The sequence below is a fragment of the Dermacentor albipictus genome, chromosome 7, assembly GCF_038994185.2.
Source record: "Dermacentor albipictus isolate Rhodes 1998 colony chromosome 7, USDA_Dalb.pri_finalv2, whole genome shotgun sequence".
Taxonomy (NCBI): domain Eukaryota; kingdom Metazoa; phylum Arthropoda; class Arachnida; order Ixodida; family Ixodidae; genus Dermacentor; species Dermacentor albipictus.
Window position 1 is genome coordinate 44,053,845 of NC_091827.1, and position 21,813 is coordinate 44,075,657.

The window sequence follows — 21,813 nt, forward strand, 5'->3', positions numbered from 1 at the left end:
GACACCTTTCCTCTCCGACCTGGACCAACACCCTGAACCAAGCCGCGATCCCTTCATTCGGCCCGTATCCGCAAGCGCGCCGCTGGCCTCTTCGCCGTGACGTCACTCAGGCCTTCTTGTCTAGGAGGTGTTGCCTGTACGCGCCGTTTTCCGCATGTCCGAGGGAGGGGATGCCCGGACGGAGCATCAAGCCCATGAGGGGGCCCACGGGCCTGAAGTCACGCTTAATCATATTCCGGGGAATTCCGCCGCCGCCTGCGGTCTGGTACGGACAGCTTGTCTCGGCGTTGATTCGACACGGGCTCGTGTCCGAAGTTTACCAGGTTCGCCGGAGCACGACGGTCAGCGGAGATGTGCGAGGCCAAATAAACGCGGGTGTTTCTTAAGCAACGACGCCTTTGCAACTTCGGCCACTTTGCGTGGATGCCGGTTGGTAATGACGTTTCTAACTTGAAGCCAACCGATTGGCCGAGACAATGTGTTGCGGTTGAGAGGCTTTGACATGAGCGTTTGTACTTCTCACGGCGTAGAATTCTGAAAGGTAGCGAGGCCGACGAATGACATTATGTATGGCAATCATATATATATATATATATATATATATATATATATATATATATATATATATATATATATATATATATATATATATATATATAGAACTTGAGTGGTGCTACAAGGTAAACAGAACAAGTATTTAATTTCGACAGTTTCGATCGGTGGACCGATCTTCGTCAGGGTTTACAAAAAAATCCTTATATATATATATATATCTATAAGGATATATATATATATATATATATATATATATATATATATATATATATATATATATATATATATATATATATATATATATATATATATATATATATATGTATATATATATATGTATATATGGCCCTTTAAGTGACCGGTTTCGCTTTCGGTGCAATCGTGCGACAAAAACAACAAGCGCTATCTGAGTATACCGAGTGTACCAAACGTACGTATGCCTTGAATAGCACTGTTAGTTTTTGTTATTAAATGAAAGCTTCCTTTGTCTGCAGGGTTGATTTCTGACCGAGTTATGTGGGGGCTGATCTTCAAGACCGTGTGTAAATATAAAAAATTGCGCCTATCTAAAAAAAAGCGTGTAATCGAAATTGGCCCAATCCTGCAAGCTGTGTGATCCTGCAAGCTCTTGTTGGGCACTCAACTGGGTCGCGAGGTGTGGGCCCGGCCTCGCGGTCCCAACAAGAGGCAAGCGCTACGCTATAATCATTTACATCACTGTCAGTGCTACGCCATTGCGGTGAAACTGACAATTATTTTGATAATCTAATGCCATGGAGTTAAGAGCTTTCAATACTCTCGATCACCGACAGTGATCCCCAACTTTGATTCGCGTAATATTTTAAATTTTGTCTCTATCTGTACGACGTCCTGCGGGGTCAACCGGGAACGGGCTATCGCTATACGATGCGAAGGCCGCGCCAACTTTGGCGCAGGTGCGAGCGGGCGCGTTTGTAGAGCTTGCCAAACTCACTCACGAAGTGGGGAGAGCGCTTGCCGACTGCAGTCTAGACGAACGCACAGAGGTTTAGGAAGCGTACTCGAAGGCCTGGAGAGCTGCTTCTGACGTGGTTGGGCCATGTAAGCCCTTGTTTCGGCCGACTGGCTCGCCGTGTCTAGGATACCTATCCAACCTTACCTAACCTAACCTAACATAAAGCTTCTGCAAACCATTCATGCGCTATGCTCACGGCGCGGTCGTCAGAGACACACGGTACGATTCGGCGTCCGATCCGACGTGCGGCGCCGCATGCTCCGGCATGCGGCATACGACGATTCGGGCCACACGGTGCGTGCATCCGAAAGATTGAGCGGCGCGTAAGCTCCGCCCAGATCCAGCCCTCCAGCTTGACTTCAGAGCCACGTCGAGAAACGCAATATAAACAACTCTGCACAACACTGCGTCGCTTTACGCGAACTCTGCCAATAACGTTATGCCCCTGCGAGTGACAGAACACTTCACGACGGCGCGTCGTCCACTGACGACTCCGCTAACAGCCATCGTTAGGGCCGGTAGGCCTAACTAGGCAGACGCCGCGGCAGACGGCGCTTACGATCCAACCCGAGCTCGTCGAAAAGAGCTTATGTTTGCCAAAACAATTAACACTGTACACTTAGGTCGCCCGTAATTAAATACAATTGGTTTACTCGACGCAGTCGTTGCGAAGGGCAAACGTGCAAGCGAAACGAGCAGCCTCGCTCAGACGGTCGGTGTGTGCTGTCTGCCCGCGAAATGCCCTCGCGTCGCGTCTCCTGAACTCGCCAGTAGCTTAGTCCTAGTGTACTAGGCGTTGCTTTGAATAACAGGCACACGTCGAGATAATTTTACTGAACTGGTAACTATTTCGTGTCGGAAACAAACTGCAGCAGGCAAGGAAAAAGAAAAAAAAACACTGCGAGAAACCGGCCAGCCAGCGCCGCCTCCGTGGAGGGAACGTCACATGCCAGCCGCGCTGTCATTGGCTGCGGCCAGACGACGGTGCGGTCCGACCGTCGACCGTCGTCCGACACGGTCCGATTCGGTGTCCGATCCGGCGTCCGACGCGCCGGAACGGCAGCCGGAATCGAGGTGTTTTGCCGTGCCGAAGCGCCGGATCGGACGTCCGACGTGCGACAAACCGGGCAGATTTTCATCGTCCGACGCGTCCGACAACCGCACCGTCGTCTGGCCGCAGCCAATGACAGCGCGGCTGGCATGTGACGTTCCCTCCACGGAGGCGGCGCTGGCTGGCCGGTTTCTCGCAGTGTTTTTTTTTCTTTTTCCTTGCCTGCTGCAGTTTGTTTCCGACACGAAATAGTTACCAGTTCAGTAAAATTATCTCGACGTGTGCCTGTTATTCAAAGCAACGCCTAGTACACTAGGACTAAGCTACTGGCGAGTTCAGGAGACGCGACGCGAGGGCATTTCGCGGGCAGACAGCACACACCGACCGTCTGAGCGAGGCTGCTCGTTTCGCTTGCACGTTTGCCCTTCGCAACGACTGCGTCGAGTAAACCAATTGTATTTAATTACGGGCGACCTAAGTGTACAGTGTTAATTGTTTTGGCAAACATAAGCTCTTTTCGACGAGCTCGGGTTGGATCGTAAGCGCCGTCTGCCGCGGCGTCTGCCTAGTTAGGCCTACCGGCCCTAACGATGGCTGTTAGCGGAGTCGTCAGTGGACGACGCGCCGTCGTGAAGTGTTCTGTCACTCGCAGGGGCATAACGTTATTGGCAGAGTTCGCGTAAAGCGACGCAGTGTTGTGCAGAGTTGTTTATATTGCGTTTCTCGACGTGGCTCTGAAGTCAAGCTGGAGGGCTGGATCTGGGCGGAGCTTACGCGCCGCTCAATCTTTCGGATGCACGCACCGTGTGGCCCGAATCGTCGTATGCCGCATGCCGGAGCATGCGGCGCCGCACGTCGGATCGGACGCCGAATCGTACCGTGTGTCTCCTGCTTTACGGATAGCCATTTTCGGTTTACCCGCGCGACGTCTTGCGGATAGACATATAGTCCGTAACCCGAGATGTCCATAATGGCTTCATCCGAGGAAGGCATCGGGATGGGACTTTGGCATTTAAGAACTCGTATAAGCTTGAAAAGGAGAGTCACAGTTTACGCTACCAGAGACATGTACGTATGCTGTGTAATGTGGGTGACTCAGACTTCCGTAAAGCGCAGAGGGCGACCCGCGAGAGTTGATGGGAAAGGGGGGAAGGAGAGAAGAGGCGGTCGAGGGGAAGGCCAGGCGGAACTCGACAGATGGTGTACGAAAACTGCGCGGCAGCGACTTCAGGGCTGATTTATTGCTGCCGCAAGCATGACTGCACGAATACTGTATTATCGCCTCAGAAAGAAGAAAAAAGACGCAGAAAAAAGAAAAAGAAGCATTAAAAATTTTTGGATTTTTAATAACCGCCTGATGAGTGTGTGTATGTTAGCACCATGCGTCATCCGGATGCCGGGTTTTCCGGGAGAAAGAGAAAGCTTACGTGGCTGTTTGTCGATTTATAAACACCGCATTTCCATCTTATAGGAAACGTCGGCGACGTTCCGCATAGCGTCCCAAGAATGAAACGCTTTAGAAGTTCAATACTACGCGCACCCGCCGTGGTTGCTCAGTGGCTATGGTGTTGGGCTGCTGAGCACGAGGTCGCGGGATCGAATCCCGGCCACGGCGGCCGCATTTCGATGGGGGCGAAATGCGAAAACACCCGTGTACTTAGATTTAGGTGCACGTTGAAGAACCCCAGGTGGTCGAAATTTCCGGAGTCCTCCACTACGGCGCGCCTCATAATCAGAAACTGGTTTTGGCACGTAAAACCCCATAATTTAATTTAATACTACGCGTGCAGACAGACGCAGGTTGCGAATGTATTTTATGTACGCAGCCGCCCCACGACGGGCTGGTGGCTATAGGTTTGTTTAGACTGACATGCATACGCCCGCACGCACACGCACTCGCACGAGTACACAAACAAACAAAGAAGCAAACGCAGGCACGCAGAAAGCACAAACACGCGTGAACGCGCACATGAAAAGGTCTTCTCGAAAGACAGTGTTTGGGCACTGTGTTTTCTTTCGGGGCAGAAACAGCATCGCAAAAAAACTCTCAGCGTGGCATCTTTGCGTTTGCCGTCTTGAAGCACAGCCATCGCGGCTCGCAGATCTGCACGGAAACGAGAATGTCACCAGAGCGAAAGGTGAGCGAGGGTATTCCACTCTCCCACCGTGTAAACCCGATCGTTCTCATGCCGGTTGTGAAAGACACGGGCGACGACATACATTATTCAAACCGCCATTTCCATGCAGCGAACGAGTACTGGAAAAAAGGAACGTTCACAATATACAGGCTTTTCTCAATACAGTCGAGCGGCTTCTACAGCGAAAACGCCGCTACAACGAAACGCCCTGTATAACGAAGGAATAATTATGTCCCTGTTCCATTGTGAGCGGTGTCGTGCGCGACCTTTATAACGAAATGACCTGTATAACGAATGATTTCGGAGGACCGAAGCACTTCGATGTAAAGGCTTTCGACTGTATACGCTTCCGAAGTTTCAACCGAGACGCCCGAAATTACACGCCGTTGTTGCTCAGTGGCTATGGTGTTGGGCTGCTGAGCACGAGGTCGTGGGATCGAATCCCGGCCATGGCGGCCGCATTTCGATGGAGGCGAAATGCGAAAACACCCGTGTGCTTAGATTTAGGTGCACGTTAAAGATCCCCAGGTGGTCGAAATTTCCGGAGTCCTCCACTACGGCGTGCCTGATAATCAGAAAGTGGTTTTGTCACGTAAAACCCCATAATTTTTTAGGCATTGCCCGAAACTGCACGTCCGGTCCCGTCGATTGAAGGGAGGGCTGAGAGCAGCTGCGGCAATGTTTCGGACATAAAATGAACATTAAATGAAGGCGATAAGATCGGTTGTCAGTGTTGTGTGAGCTGCAATTCTAACCATTGATACACGCGGAGGTGGCTGAGCACGAGGTCGCGGCTATGATGCCCGTATGCGGCAGCTTCATTCCGATGGGGCGGAGCGCAAGAAACGCTCGCTTGCCGAACTTAGGTGTCAGTCAGTCAGTCAGTCAGTCAGTCAGTCAGTCAGTCAGTCAGTCAGTCAGTCAGTCAGTCAGTCAGTCAGTCAGTCAGTCAGTCAGTCAGTCAGTCAGTCAGTCAGTCAGTCAGTCAGTCAGTCAATCAATCAATCAATCAATCAATCAATCAATCAATCAATCAATCAATCAATCAATCAATCAATCAATCAATCAATCAATCAATCAATCAATTTTCTGTAGACGAACGTGACCTTAAATATTTACCTGCATTCTCAACTACAGTAAACAGTCCTGCTGTGTTATATGTCATTTGCTGCGGAGACATTGAAGTATACATAGAGAAAACCTCGGCAGCTCTGTTTCTGCAGTACACAACCGAAATGAGAAAAAAGAATGAGGAAATCACAATGAAACCAATAAAGAACGCCGCAATGTAGAGTCCACTTGACGTCCGTCCAATCCGCCAACCGAATCATATATCCACTTTGTAGTCCTCATTCATTGGTTCAAGAGTCCTCCGCACACGGTAGGCCTAAACACACCGCCCGGTCAAGTTCAGTCCAGAGTATACAGAATGTTTATTTAGAACCGGGGATCCGGCTTCTACAGTGGTCAATTCGGGTATAGATTGGAAAGCTTTCGCTAAAGATAGTTCACATGTATTCACGCACTCGTCACGTATACAGTGCCCCAACTGCAAAGACCTTTATGCTACTTCTGTTGCGTGCGCATATTATGTCACGCCTATGTGAAGGTTAAAAAGCGCGAGCGAATTTATTGTTACCACATAAAGAAAATGTAGCAGAACCCATGTTGCGATGACTGCAGGCGGTAATGCGTTATCATTGAATCAATATAGTGGCACAACGTATTGCCACCGTCGGAAAGAGTCATGAATGAGCCGTGTTCTGCAGGCGGGACACTTCATTTGCACTTCCCTAAATACACTCGGCTCCATCTAGCGTCGCCGCCAAGAAGCCTGCGCGCGCGTGGTCTTCGAAACGTACGGCGCGCCAGTGCGTGCGAACGCTGAGGAACGCGTCACGCGGCAACCGGGTTCCTGTCTCACGCATTTTTTTTATGCGAAGCATATTACGAGAGCTCAACCCAGCTCCTCAGGCGCGGCGGTGTCGCCTTCAATACCACGTGACAGCGTGACGTCACGACAGAGGAGAAACGGGGCTCCAACTCGCGCCGTCGCTCGCGGCGTCGTCCCCCGCATCGGACGCAGTGAGCGTCGAGCAACGCAGCGTTCGGCGCGACAACGAAATGTGCGCCTGAGCAAGCGCCGCACGCCTGAGCCGACGCCGACGACACCGGCTTTTCTGCGACACGAGCTCCTTAACGCTGTCGCGTTAAAATAAAGGCTAGTATGCTTCGCATCCTGGGCTTAACCTTAGCTAAGCCACAGCCATTTTTTGGAGGCGCTGCGCCATCTGGTGGCGCCGTCGAAAAGTCCGCGCGTGGCCTCAGAGACCGGAAGCGCGGCGCGGCGGTGCGCCTTCGAACGCTGAGAATTGTTCCCTGACTTGCCGCTCACCGAGTGACACATACTCGGTGACCGAAGTCGGCGAAACGTTAGCTGAAGATATATGCTGCATACCCAGTGCATATTCGTGGCGCAGTTTCGCTGAAGCACTGGCGGGAAATGCGTCCATTGAAAAGTGACGCAGCTCGCTAATGCGTCGGGTCGCCGTCCATGAGGAACGCATGTGTTGTGGGCTCGATGCCGCTCAGCGTCGGGGAAGTTTAACGTATCTTTAGGGCCGTTGTGGAAGTGACACATTCTCAGTGGCACAAATGTGGTTACTGTTGCATCTGGGTCGCAAGCCCCAAGGGTAGCGTTGGCCTGGAGGCCTGGGGCACAACTGGAAGCATCCGAAGGTGCTGGCAAAGGATGAGTCGATTGCTAACAGAACAACTTGTTTATTCTAGCATCGCAAAAGAACGGCCGGTCAGGTCGACCGAAGTGGAGAGACGGGAGAGCACGTTACTCGACAGAAGAAATCGGAGCCTCTCTCTTGGCGTCCGGGGGCAGCTGCTTTTATACTCTCGGAGTCGAGGGCAAGAAGGAACAGCTCGGGATGGGGCGCACGTGACGGCGCCGCCCGGACACGTTGAGATGAGCAGTGACGCATCCGCCGGGCTGGCGCCGTTCAGACCTCCTCGCTTCACAGTTGGGGAGCTCCTGTCCCCGGCTGCCGCGCTTTGACAAGCGTGGGCACCAACACACACACACACACACACACACACACACACACACACACACACACACACACACACACACACACACACACACACACACACACGCGCGCGCGCGCGCGTACACACGAAGACACGTGGCATTGAAACATGCCTGGACGCGCTTGGCGGGGAGGCGTTGCGGCAGCGCTGAACGGGCCAAAATGTCCGCCGCTTTAAACGAAGCTTCGGCGTCCGTTGCATCCGCGCCGGCTATACCGCGCGTCGTAGGCGAAACGTAACATTACCCAAGTTTGTAATCAGCGGCGTTCATTGAAGAGCGGAACACACCTACTGGCACGTACCCGGTGACCGTTGGAGAAGGTCCGTTGGAGACCAGCACGGACCAAACGGCACATTACCCAGCACTCCAAGCTGGATCGATAGAGTTTCTTCGAGCCGTGGCACCTACCCAGCCCTGCGTCTACATAGACCCATGTCTGCGTATTAGGGGTTCGCTGAAAAGTGGTGTACGTATGTACACATTTGCCGCGTACGCGGTGACTCAAGTTGGTTCAAGGGTTGGTTTCAAACCCTGTAATCTCAGCACCGCAGCCCGATGCGGTATACCCATTCGGCCACTGACTTGTGACGGTGACCATATTTGAACCACTTGCCACTGTTATGGATTTGTCTCCCGAAAGTTATTGCACGCTGTCCCGGAATCTGTAGCGAATGAGGCCTTGTCTAATCGTACTGCGCGTGCAACGCGAATCCCTTTGCACGTTCTCTATCGCAGCCGAGCGCGAGCGGCTATCCTGGAATATACTGCGATGCACGTATTAATAGCTGCCTGGACTAGATCCGCGAGATTAGTGCCCGCACTCTCACTGCACAACTATTTTCGTCAGAGCGAATTCCAATCAATCCCCGAATGTCGGGCATACCGTTATCGAAGGTGGTCAGACAAGAGCAAATACCACTAACCAACGAAAAGATTTGCGAATTCGGCCCCAGGTTTTGTCGACCAACGAAAGTGTTCGCCGCTTTTTTTTTTTCACGGTGCGCTTCGAGCGTGATTTGCTTCTTTTTGTTCTCTAGGCACAAGTTCACTCAATAAAGAGCTAGATTCGTGGCTCGCAGTTTCGGCACTGTCCGAATCTTCGCCGTCACTGCAACGCGACGATATTCCATATCTTTTATACTCCCCCCCCCCCCCCGCGCCATATCTCCTTGCATATAAGCGCGTTATTTAACAGTATTAAACAGTTGGCAGTTTGCGCTACGTCCGTACACGTCCTGTCCTTCCTTAATATCGTCCGTGTAAAAACTGAGCGCAACATAACCATGAACGTTCACCGACTAGCCCCCCTTCATTGCTTTACTAAGTGACGATATTATTTTCGCGGATTTGATAGGATCACTGAGGCCACGCAGCCTCATGCTTCTGGCTTTGCTTTCTTTCCCGCCGAGATCGGCGCAGTCCTCGGGCATGGTTGTTCCGGCTCGAGGTTTGGCCCCGGCGCAAGAGCTGGTTCGGGTCACGGGGATATGCAGACCAGTGCGCGGGTCAATGCGATGCATAGCGCGTCTCTTAGGCGGCGAGCAGAGCAGTATGCGCGGCTTATTTGTGGACAGACTTTCTTTCGGTTCTGCACGCGGAGTGGAATGCACTGCACTGGAGACCCTTTGCCTGCGGCGTCCTCAATAATGGCGCTGCATACGCCATGCGTAGTATTCGTCATAAAATGCAGGCACCGTGTTAGCGAGAACAAATATGCTAGTAATAAATAAGTAAGTAAAGTAAAGTAAGTAAGTAAAGTAAGTAAAGTAAAGTAAGTAAGTAAGTAAAGTAAGTAAGTAAAGTAAGCAAGTAAAGTAAGTAAGTAAGTAAGTAAGTTAATAAATAAATAAGTAAATAAATAGATAAATAAACAAACAAACAAACAGAAGTATATGGGAGGGCTTCAGGAATGTGTTGAGTCGCACCAAAAATGGGAAAGAAATGCCAGAGTGCGCGCAATTGGGAATATAGTCAGAAGGAAACCAGGGGCAATAAACAAAGGTACCTGAGGAAGCATGAGGGACGTAGAAAAATAAGAGAAAAAAGTAAAAAAAAGAACGTATTTGAGCCGGGCAGTCAGTGAAATTCCCGAAGGAAGTTTCCCTCGGGACTGACCCGTCGTTTCTTGTTTTTCTTTTTGTTTCGTATTTTTCTTTTTTTTCGAAACTTCGTGCCTCATTCCTTCCTGCCGATGCATATTATTTGCATCGCAATATCGTCCCGGTGGCTGGTAAGCTTACCGGAATAAACAGTCCTCTGTAGAGCCGTCTCCCAGAAACAAAGGCACTGCGTTCAAATCTGCAGGACCATTCGAGGTGTTCGTTTCTTAGTTCGTTCGCGTGGGTGTGTACACCATGCTCGCTTCGTTTCCCCCGAAAAGCACATCCAGCGTCCCGAGCTAGAAAAAGAAGAAAGGAGAAGAGAACAACAACAACAACAACAAAAGCAGATCTGTGTACGCAGTGTTTCCTCAGTCTCCCACAGAACAAATATAGGTAGCCGAGGAAAACAGACCATAAGATAAAACTTACTCAAACAGCAAGACCTGTGAACACGGGAGCCGTAAACGCATTTTACGTATACCCTATACGGTAACTATAATGAGGAAGGTTGCAAGTCAACCCGCCGTGGTTTCTCAGAGGCTATGGTGTTGCGCTGCTGGGCACGAGGTCGCGGGATCGAATCCCGGCCACGGCGGCCGCATTTCGATGGGGGCGAAATGCGAACACACCCGCGTACTTAGATTTGGGTGCACGTCGAAAAACCCCAGGTGGTCAAAATTTCCGGAGCCCTCCACTACGACGTGCCTCATAATTGGAAAGTCGTTCTGGTACGTAAAACCTCATAATTTTTTAAAGGTTTCAAGTCATGATGAGGACCGACAGATGGCAGCACGCTGTGTGATAGAAGTCGTGTACGGTAACGCAACTTAGAGCGCAGCAAAAGACGGAAGAAGCGAAAAAGCCACTCTGTCCCTGAGCTCACTTCGGGTGTACATCGGTGCGACGCGCGAGGGCCGAACTCGCGGTGACGTGAGCAGGTTTAAGGGTCGCCTCCACGCAGCCTATTACCTTTCGCTTAAGAACAGCCGTTCGCTTTCTTTACGGTCGCATAATTCTCGAACGCGCGCTTGCGATCACCCTCGGTCAGCCCCAGTCGTTCGCATAGATCCGATAGCGAGCGCAAGACACACGCGATGTGTACTGCACACACGTCGACGCTCGAAGCGGCATCTATTCGTTTTGTGTAGTGTCTTTATACACGCGGCTTGTTGTCGTGCTCGGACTATACGAAGAATCGCAAGCTCTCGCGTGTTTGCCGCCGGTTCGGGGAAGAGCTGTACGTATATGCGGCGGCTAGCGCGTTTGTCATATCGTGAAAGCCGCACAAGACACTACTGTGAAGCTTGCGGCGAACGCTGCTGTTCGACAGGATTCTTTGAAGGCTGTATTTTTCTTTTGTTAGGCTCAGAACATTTTCTTTCTTTTCTTTCCCCTTCTGTTATGGATTTTCCTTGAGAAAGGCATAGGAAGATGGATGAAGTAATAGTGGTAGTAGTAATTAGTTCATTAACAAAAATAAGAAAAAGTTAGATTAGGACGGCAGGGGAGAGGAGTTACTCATACCCGCACTGTAGGTATACCTTTGGCTGCTGTCACCCGAACGGCGATCAGAAGTGCGGAGATGGCGATAGGTCATTAAAAGTAAGAAAGACAGGGAGAGAGGATATCAGGGAAATTAGACAACTATTTGCACATGTATAATAAGAAACGCGACTATTCAACGTTTCTTTTGTTCGGCGGCAAGGGAAGAACACATGGAGAGAGAAACATTCTCGTGTCGATGCATGGATACATGTTGGCCCGGCCGTGCGCCAATTGCACATTACGGCAGACGTGGAAGGAGATGACAAATGAAATGACGTCGTTCGTATGTTCTACGCATGCGCTCAACACGTGTTGAAAGAAGTAAATGCCCTCATGTGCTACTGTGTCCAGTTACATGCAGTTAATTGATCGACATCGTGAGGACCAGATATAGACCATTACCTTCCATGGTGCACCGACACCCTCTTACGTTGTCTCCGCCTCGGAAGTGCTTACACGAAGCACTTCTTATTTGGAATTAAGCCTGTGCCCTCTCCGATGCGTTCGTGCGGCCAGAACGAAGAGGGAGTGTATGTATACGCCACATTCTGCTCGACTGCCCCCAGGCAAATTGCACTTATATACACAGCGGCTCGAACAAAAAACTCCGCTTACTCAATTCGCAGCAAACTTTTTTAACTTTTGAAAAAAAGTTCGATGCAGTACGTTTTGTATCTCAAAGCAGTGACAATTATATTTCGAAGCATCTTTTGTAACGACCCTGGCATTTTCGGGCAAACATTGGCTCTGATACATCGCTCGTCTCCCTCATTCTTGCACCTGAAGCTTGCGTACAGCCAAGACGTTCGCGGACTTTGTTACAGGGAGAACATTTCGATAGAGGATCTTCTTTTTACTATTAGCACTTTTACGTGTTGCGTTTTGTTTAGGTACACCGCCTAACGTAAGCACACATCCTTTTTTTTATTTCGTACAGCGTATTATAAGCCAAATGAAAAAAAAAAGGTATAGCCATCGCCAGCAAACGGCGACAACAATTCCTCCGTTTATTTTTTTTTTATCGCAAAAAAAGAAAGCAAGAAAAAAAATGGCTGTGGCTTAGGTAAGGTTAAGCCCAGGATGCGAAGCATACTAGCCTTTATTTTAGTTGTTGAACCACTGTTTAGCCTGGTGAACTGCTGTTGCTTGGCTATATTTGGTTCGGCTAGACGAAGAAACAACTCATGCATTACTTCTTCGCCTTCAAGAGTGGAACGCGACAGCGTTCCCGTCGACCCGCCAAGGGGTGTAAGACAATGGGCTACAGGGCAGCGACTACACGCCCCGCATTGGACGCGGTGAGCCTCGAGCAAAGCAGCGTTCGGCGCGGCGACGAAATGTGCGCCTGAGCAAGAGACGCACGCCTTAGAAACAGCTCGTTTCTAAGGCAACACCGCATTCACTAGAGGCGCTTTTGTACCGCTTTGAAGCATCGTACTCGTGGCTCAGTGGTAGCGTCTCCGTCCCACACTCCGGAGACCCTGGTTCGATTCCCACCCAGCCCGTCTTGCAAGAGTTGAGCCAAAGCCACTTCTCCTCTGTCGTGACGTCACGGTGTCACGTGGTTTCATGGCGACACCGCCGCGCCTGAGGAGCTGGGTTGAGCTCTCGTAATATGCTTCGCATAAAAAAACGGACTGCGCTCAAATGGCAGCCCGCTCGACGCTTCGTATGCGCGCCATGCCATGTTCTTTCCCGTCAGCCGCGTTCACGCGCCTCGACATCTGTCGCGCGGCGCTTCCCGACGCCAGCGCCCGCGCGTTTTTCGCGCGTCGTCGACGGCTTCTGGCAGACGAGTGCCAGAAGACGTGTCGTCTGCTTCTGGCTGCAGACGAGTGCCAGAAGACATGTTAGCAGCTTCTAGCAGACGACTGCCAGAAGACGTGTCGTCTGCTTCTGGCTGCAGACGAGTGCCAGAAGGCATGTTGGCACCTTCTGGCAGACGACTGCCAGAAGACGCGTCGGCGTAAAGCGCACGTGTATGGATTCTCGAGCGCCTGTTGAATATTGCTTCTTCTCCCCGAGTGCGATAGAGAATACGGGAGAGGAGTAATCGAACGCTCGTGCCAAACGCCGGCGGATGCCAGACAAAAAAAGAGAGAGAGAAATAATAAAGCAGACGAAGGAGAGAAAGCGAATTAAAGGGTCAGTGTCCGCCGTGGACAGGTTTAAGTGTTGGATTACGCGGTTGTGTCACATAGGTCCACTCGTGAATGCAATTGCGTTGCAACTTGTCAGCCTTGATTGCATTACAACTTATCAGCCTTGTTGTGCTATAACTTATCACACTTTATCATTTCTTCTATTTGGTCAGTCAGCTTCGCACACATGCGCGTGGCGCACGTGAAATCCATCAATCGGAGGTGCATTCCACGGCACGGCCGGTACGTACTACCTCGTTTTAGGCTTAGCGTGTCGGCAGAAGGCTCGACGCCTCTTACCTGAGCTGGAACACACAGTTTCCTAAACAAAAAAAAAAACTCCTAGGGAGGTTATTCTGGGGCTGCGATCGCTTCGCTACAACGATTATAAGTATTCGATCGATTTGTCTCATTTTCGCGCTTATGGCTCCCAGACGTTCTTATGTCGCTATTTATTACGCTTTACATTTCGAAATTTCCAAAAAACCATTATTTTCTAAACGTACGAAGGCAATGCGTTTCTACGCACATGTATAGTCAGTGCAAACAGTCGCATTTTTAACAGACTATTTTGTTGAATGCGATCAATTTGTAAAGTCACAAACCCGGTTAAAGCCAGAAGAACGAGGTTTACGTAAAGTACAAGTATAACACACGATCGTCCCCATGCTGAGTGAACCGCTGTAATATTCCAGCTCCCGTACAGGTATATATAAGTAAAGCCCGAGTTTCGGCGGGCAATTTTTTGTAGGAAGCTTTATGGGCGACAACATCCGCAGGAAATATTCAAAAGCTTCTGCCTCCTCGGCGATTCGGATAAGGGTCGTAAAGAACGATCGGCATTGTAATGGCCATCGTCAATAGGCGGGGATCCTCTATCGCTCTTTACGAAATCCCGCTCAGCCTGGTTGTCTGCTGTCACGGTCGCCGTTCTTGGCGGGTTTGCGGTCACACCGAGCCTGTAGGGGGTTATAAAACAATTGCGGCTTTCTTTCGCTCGCGGTGTTGAAAGCGAACAACAAGGATAATGGATGGATGACCACGAATATGAGCCGGTGGGCTGAAAGCAGACGAGACGTTCTGGACGAGAAACTTGCCTTCTGCTTCCAGCACCGGCAGCTCGAACCGGTTTTGCGCGCCGTCGAAAAACTCGTCTGCAAAAAAAAAGACGATATTGCAGACGACGAACAGCGTCTCACGTCGTCTGCTCTCCCAAAGAGCTGTTATCCCAATGAAGAACCTCAGATTCCAATGTTGGTGGGGGGGTTCTCGAAACGATATGGTGCTCCTCCTTCTCTCTCTTTCTTTATTTTTTTTTCTCTGGTTCATACTTGCTTTAATGCGTGGACAGCCCGTTAACACTCATCACTGATAGGCTTGGGAAAAATACTTGAGCCATTTCACTGCACTTCGCCCTACGTGCCGATCTCCAATCCTCTGATTGCGGTTTCTTTTCTTTTTTTCGACGAGTTGGGTTTCTTTTATCTATTTATTTACCGCCTGTAGATGGATGTTAGAGCTGGCTGTCGATAAGACTTAGAAGCGTGGGCAAATGGGCGATACCTTTTCACAGCACTCGCCGGCTCGTTGGATTGCAGGCTTACGCAACCGAGAGGGCAGTTTCGCCGCTGTAAATTGAGAAGGTCGTTTGCGATCGCTCGCTAGGACGCTTGACACTTTAGATAAGGCTGGACATCGAGGTGGGCTGACTACGTATGCGGCCGCTGCGGAAGGCATTCATTCATTCAACCATTTCAAAGCTCATCGGCAAGTGCAACACAGTTGCAAACTCTCTGGGAGCTTTAATTACATGCAAGAGCAGCCGTTCTGCATACACAAAGCCCTGTGCTTCAAGTTCACCCCGTACGTCCCTCAGCGTCTCTTCGGCGTAAGCATTTGGCTTAAGGACGTACTTACGATCAAAACTCAATAAACAATGAAATAAGAAATCATTGAGAAAGAAGTCTGCGGATTGAGTCTTGTTAGTTGGCTGCCGCAGCCGTGTATTGTTCCAGCCCGATATCTCGTCACTAGTCCATTAGTGCGATACGGAGTGTAACACCCCATTACACATGGGTATTGTGGTGCCGACTTCTTAGCCGGGATTAAGAGTTAGCGATAAGATATGACGGGGCTGCTTTCAGCGATGCCCTCAGGACAGATGTAAGCTGTGTCGTTCACGAAGTCTTGCACGCAGCTTGCACGCAGGGTCATCTGCATTGGCTCGAGTGCTCGAAATGAGAGATGATTTCGGTGAAATTTGATTGCGCGTGATAAGACCTTGATAAGACGCCATAAGACCTTGTAAGATGGATAGTGCCTTCTGCGGCTTTTGCAGTAATGACCTTCGTTAAATCTGTATGGGAGGGTTGATAGCGATTTCCTTTTCTTTCTCTCTTGATAACGCATTGCAAAACGCAGTGTTGACGTTTCCACAATGAGAGCTCCTCTCGTGCTGAAAGATATACGTATATACGTATATACGTAGATATGCGCTATATGGAGGTGGGCGAATCTCGCTGCAATCTCCAGCACGTACGTTGCTCCCGAGCTCAGATGGTAATCTGCCTTTCTCGCATGATAAGGGTGCATCCATCATGGTTGGGAAATTGTTCTTGCTTGCTCCATTGGAGCCGTTGCCATTCTTTTTTTACGTGTAAGCATGTCATTTAGGCTTTATCACGGTAACCTATGCATTTCATCGTTGCTATAAAATTTTGCCTTTTTTATTTACTTTCTATTATCATTTTTGTTTATTCACTTCATCCGCCCGATTCTAGGCCACTTCCTCATACTCATAAGCGCGTGCGTGTGTGCGTGCCAGTAAATTGTCACATTATTTGCTAGTCATTTCATTTCTCAACGTTCAAAATGTCGACGTTATTGGTACATAGACTGCCGACGAAACCGAACAGGGCAGACTTTGCGCTGTATGAATGAATCGCTTTGATGTTGACGCCAACTTCACAGCGCGCACTGTCACGTGATTGCGCAAGCTATGAGACTTATGTACGTCCTGCTGCGGCGACTGTATTTCACTTCGGCTGAACTTACGCGCATCTGTTGTGTGGTAGACCACGTCGCGCAAAAAGAAAAGAAGCAAAGAAAACGAAAAAAAAGAAAAAACAGTGCGGAGGTCACGATATTGAACTCGGCGCTTGGAGGCTTACTTGGCTTCAATTCGCGGATCTGGCTAGCGCTTATGCAAAGTTCAGTGCTGATTTATCTCTCTGCTTACCCAGTCGCCAGTTTCGCAAATGGAAAAGAGCTCACTATGCGAGCAGTTCGGCAGCCACGCAAGACGTTTCGCAGTTGTCCTTGAAGCCGCGGTTTCAAAGGATTGCTTTGTCTGGCACGTGTTTGGCTAGCCGTGTTCTGGTGCTCGCTATAGCTGCAGCCACCTGGTAATAGCAACGCAGCTCCCCCCCTGCCCTTCTCCTTCCTTCTTCTCTCTTTGTTTATCTATGCCTGCAGGTAAACGAAGCCCGAGATGGTCGCGATCAATCTCACATTTCTCAATACCTGATTCTACTCGTATGACCAGTTGCCAAACGTTTTACAGCCCTCAGGCACTGCAATCTTCAATAGAGAGAGAGAGAGAGAGAGAGAGAGAAAGAGAGAGAGAGCACGTGGAAAGTCCGATAGTATGTCCGTTTGGCTGTCCTGTGCTGGAGAAAGAGCCAAGGGACAGAAAAGATGAGCGAAAAAGCCAAGAATGCGTTGCATATTGCGCAAGTTGGGGCCCAGCTTTTCCTCCGGCTGTCGTGACGTCACGTCACGTGGTTGAGCTACAGGTCAATGATGGCTGCCCGGCCGCGCCCGAGGGCTGAACTGAGGGATTGCAATATGTAACGCATAAAAATAGAAGCAACTTGATAACAAACATAGCAAACTTAAAAGAGAATAGACCCACATATGAGACGCGCAGCAATGAACAATGGCTCATACCCTCAATGGTGGCTGCCCGGCCGCGCCCGAGGGCTGAACTGAGTGACTGCAATATTCAACGCATAAAAATAGAAGCAACTTAATAACAAACATAGCAAACTTAAAAGAGAATAGACCCACATATGAGACGCGCAGCAATGAACAATGGCTCATACCCTCAATGGTGGCTGCCCGGCTGCGCCCGAGGGCTGAACTGAGTGATTGCAATATGCAACGTATAAAAGAAAAATGTCCGACGATTACGTTACTTCCTAATGCGAAAGTTGAGCGCAGCAAATAAGCTGTTTCACCTTTTCGATAGATTGAGGCAAAGAAATCGAGCAACACATGTATGCGCTATCACAGAATTTTTTTTTATTTTTCACACGTATTCCTTTAACAAAGACTCCACTAACAGTTCTTGACAGTCATGAAGGAAGCTTTGTGGTCGGAGAAATAGACTGATATATGTTCGACTTGGTACACCAATGCTTGATTCTCAAAGACGTTCACAACTGGGCCCTTAATGCCATATTGGCCTCCGCCGTGCATCAGTCGTCGCACTTGCATGAATGGGATTCGCGGAGATACGAGTCTTACACTCACCGCATTAAGTTGTGGAAGGTGCGCTGGCCTCGAGGGATATTTGTAACCGTTTGTTGTCGAAATAACAACCAAAACAAGCGCGAACGAGACCGACCCAACAGAATCAAACAGGCGCGGGCGAGAGCTGTGGCGCGAGCAGACGATAGTACGAAACGAGCGGATCGGCTGAGACCAGACACGAGTGCGCATCGAGCCGTAAGGAGGGTCCGCATGACACCAGCATCGCGCGCGCACGTCACTGAAGGGGCCGCTCTCATTGGTCTCCGCCATTCGCGGCTCGCGTCCTTCGTCTCCCACTCCAGCGAAGGGGGGCGGAGCTGGTTACGAGGCCGACGCCGACGACGACGCGAAACCCAGGAACGGACGCCAAAGAGCTGCGCTCTAAAAAAAAGCGGTGGGGGTAGTGGCAACCATATAAGAGGCGAGTTTAAGCGCTGTCACACAAAGTGCGTAATATTCTATGCAAGGCAAACGGATGCCACTACGATGGCGGCAAAGTTATCAACAACCGGCGAGCAAGAGCAGCATCAGCATTTTGCTGTCACGACGAAGACGTGTCGGAACGTTGGCTCCAGTAAATCCCGGCTAAATGCCGGGATTTCCTTTCTCGCTCGCTGTCGGTCAGAACCGTCTACCACAGTACCGCGCGCGAACTCGTGCGACAGTGTGAAAGTGTCACTCACTCACCGCGCCTGAGTGACGTGCTACTGCATGGTTACAGAGTCTGTGCCGATTCAAGAGACGTTGCACGTTGGTAAGTACGCGTGCTTGCAGCAGTTGTTGCAGTAGTTGCAGCAGTTGCAGTTGCAGCAGTCTTGCAGCAGTTGTGTGCTTGCAGCAGTTGGCAGCAGCCTTTAAAGACCGCCGAACCCGTGGAAACGAGAAGCCGTTAGAGACAGAAGAATGCTCCTCGAGTTTGCGGCAGAGATCGGCGCTATGACTTATAAATGAACCATTGCGCTAGAAGTTGACCGATGAGTGGCGGTTAGTCCGTAATGATGACGTCATTAAGATTCTTTTGTTCACCGTGTCTGATTGCCCCGTATAGTTGCGCGCACAGATCCGGAGGGTAAAACCTCATATTTAGATACATATACATTATCATTATAAGCGAGAAAACTCGCTTGTCTTGCACAACATCACGCGTTTCCACTCCCTGCCTTGGCGAAAAAAAAAAGAAACGTTTCGTCCTATGGGGAGGTACTGAAAGCGATAGCGAGGTTTACTGTTGCGGTAGAGATCCTCCCGCGGTGTTCTTAGATTATGCGGGGGGGGGGGCGACATGGCGTGACGAAGCACGCGAGGTCACTTCCACTGCGTAGCGGAAACAGCGCCCTGGCAGGCGCCAGGCGTCTCAGAACGCCGGCGCGGCGAGGAGCGGTGGCAGCGGCGTTGCACCGGCGTATCGCATCTTGATGGTACACAGTGTCATCTAGAGATCGAAGAAAAAATTGCCATGCATTGGTCAGCGCGCTATGAATGACATATATATATTTTTAGCTTGACGTTTACTATTCATTCCGCCCGGGCCAGAGTATGCGCCACGGTGTTCTATGCACGCAGCTATCCTCAGCAGTGTGAAACGCTAATATGTGTGCGAGCAACGCTCATGCCAGTGGTCGAAGCCAGTATTCTGGCGTCATCCTGGCGTTATAATCCTGGCGTCAGCCGAGCCGACTGAGAGTAGCGTGACGGTGCGTCCACCTTCGGCTTGGTCGTTGTTGTTTTTTTCTTTGCAGCCAAACGCTCTGTGCATCTCTAGAAGCCTCCCGACCCTACTCGCGCGGGCCGCGCATGCGCCGTCGATACCGTGACATCACGACGGCGCCGGCGGTGCGAACGCGCCTCGAGTGTTCATATAATCGCTAACGCGAATAAAAAAAATCGTGAGCCATTTCACTCTGTGAAGGTGAATGAACAGCGAAGCTGTTTAACACACGACACAGGGGTGAGGCAGAATTTTGAACAAAGGTACGGACTCATTTACCGCGATTTTAAAGCGAAAACTTTACTGGCCGCGAACTTGCGATTTCGCTGTGGCGGTGCTCCGAGGAGGCACATGACGTCACAACGCGTGCCTCGCCGCGGATATTATTCTCTCTCTCTCGCTCCCTAGTCACTACTGCGCATGCGCCACTAGTAGCATCGAGCCACAGGTGTTCCGCCGCTGCGCAGCGCCGCGCCTTGCCGCCGCCGCCGTTTGGTATGACGTCACACCTCGTTCCTCGTCGTTGCGCTCGCCTCCGCTCGCTTCGCCAGCTGCGTCGCATGCCTGATAACATGTCGGAGGACTGAAAAGGAGAGCTCGCGTGCGCCGCAACCACAGTTGAGGCGGCAGTATGGACGGCGACAATTCTGATAAGCACGAGGAGGCCTGGAATCGACATCGGAACGAGATGGAGAGGAAACGAATCGCCCAGGAAACAGACGAACAGCGCGCCGAACTACTGGCTGAACGCTGCAACATGGCTAGACAACCAGACTAACCTGGACTTGCAATGGCTGACCATGCTATGCCTTAGCTTTCGCTACGTATATCCTGGCATAGCCGAGCTAAGCCATTGCCAATTTTTTTATATACATTCGTGTGCACGATTGGACCGCCACCCCGAGGTGCCGGAGGAAACTAGACACGTGTGATGTTTCGACGGGATCGCCAGACAGCACGGTGCGAACGTAGACATACATGGCCGACGCGGGTCCAAGTGTAGTATATAGTCTTATCAGCTTAATATATCATACGGGTTCTATTTGGACCCAAGATATTAAGGTTATTTTTGCAAGTCGGCGGAGTGCTTGAAGCGTGCTTCCTCTCCGCCGCGGGTCGGCCCGGTATTGCACTATCCTGGGGATCGGCACACGGTTTTTGCACACGGGCGCGAAAAATGCGCGGGACCCGGGCCATCAACAGCTTCGCTGTAATATCAAAAGACTTCGGCGACCTCTGGGCTTCTACACTCATATAGTGCAACAGAAGCAGCTTCTCACAAAGGGCACCACCATCTTCTGAACGACAACTTTTTTTTGCTATCGCGGTCTCAGATTCTTGCGGCGCCGGTGCATTCTGGGAGGCGGCGTTTGCGATGCACACAACTTTGCCACCGCCCGCACAGTGGCGTGCTACATCATCCGAAGTATACGCGCTGGCGCTATCACTCTAGCTACCCTCTCTCTCTAGCCCGAGGCCCATCGCGTCGACTTGAGAGAGGCCGACAAGGAGCACGGCCGGGAAGAAGTAAAACTGGCAAATGAAAAGCTGACTCGATAGAACGCCTAACTACTGTTAGCAGTGGTTCAGTTGGTGGTATCAACGAGTCATTGGGTTCTGCCAGTTTCTCTTCTATTTACGTTGCAGCTCGCGGGAAGCTACGAACCGTGAACGCATTCACATCACTCATACCGTAGCTTGAGAATTGCACCATAACCTACACACGGTCCTTTGACGCTGAGGGTACAGAATCACGTCTTCCGAACAAGGTGACCGCGTCCTAAGCGTAGACAACGGACCCCGAGGAACCGACCGGTGAGATTAGCACGAGGTCGCTTTCCAGCGACGAAAGAAAGGACAGAGAAGGGCCTTCAGAGAACTTTCAAAGCGGGGGAATCCTATAGGCTACCCAAGCACCGCGAGCGACGCCACTGCTCCTGACGGGT

At 50.6% G+C, this 21,813-nt stretch overlaps 1 protein-coding gene and 1 non-coding gene across 2 annotated transcripts in view; both read left to right on the forward strand.

Annotated features, from left to right (window-relative positions):
* LOC135915246 (sperm-specific sodium:proton exchanger-like) overlaps window positions 1-21,813 on the forward strand; it is a 276,288-nt gene that overhangs the window by 34,276 nt on the left and 220,199 nt on the right. The gene's annotated exons all lie outside the window — the stretch shown is intronic.
* Window positions 20,842-21,025, forward strand: LOC135915273 (U2 spliceosomal RNA). Its single transcript, XR_010568567.2, has one exon. It is a non-coding gene; the product is annotated as a U2 spliceosomal RNA (small nuclear RNA).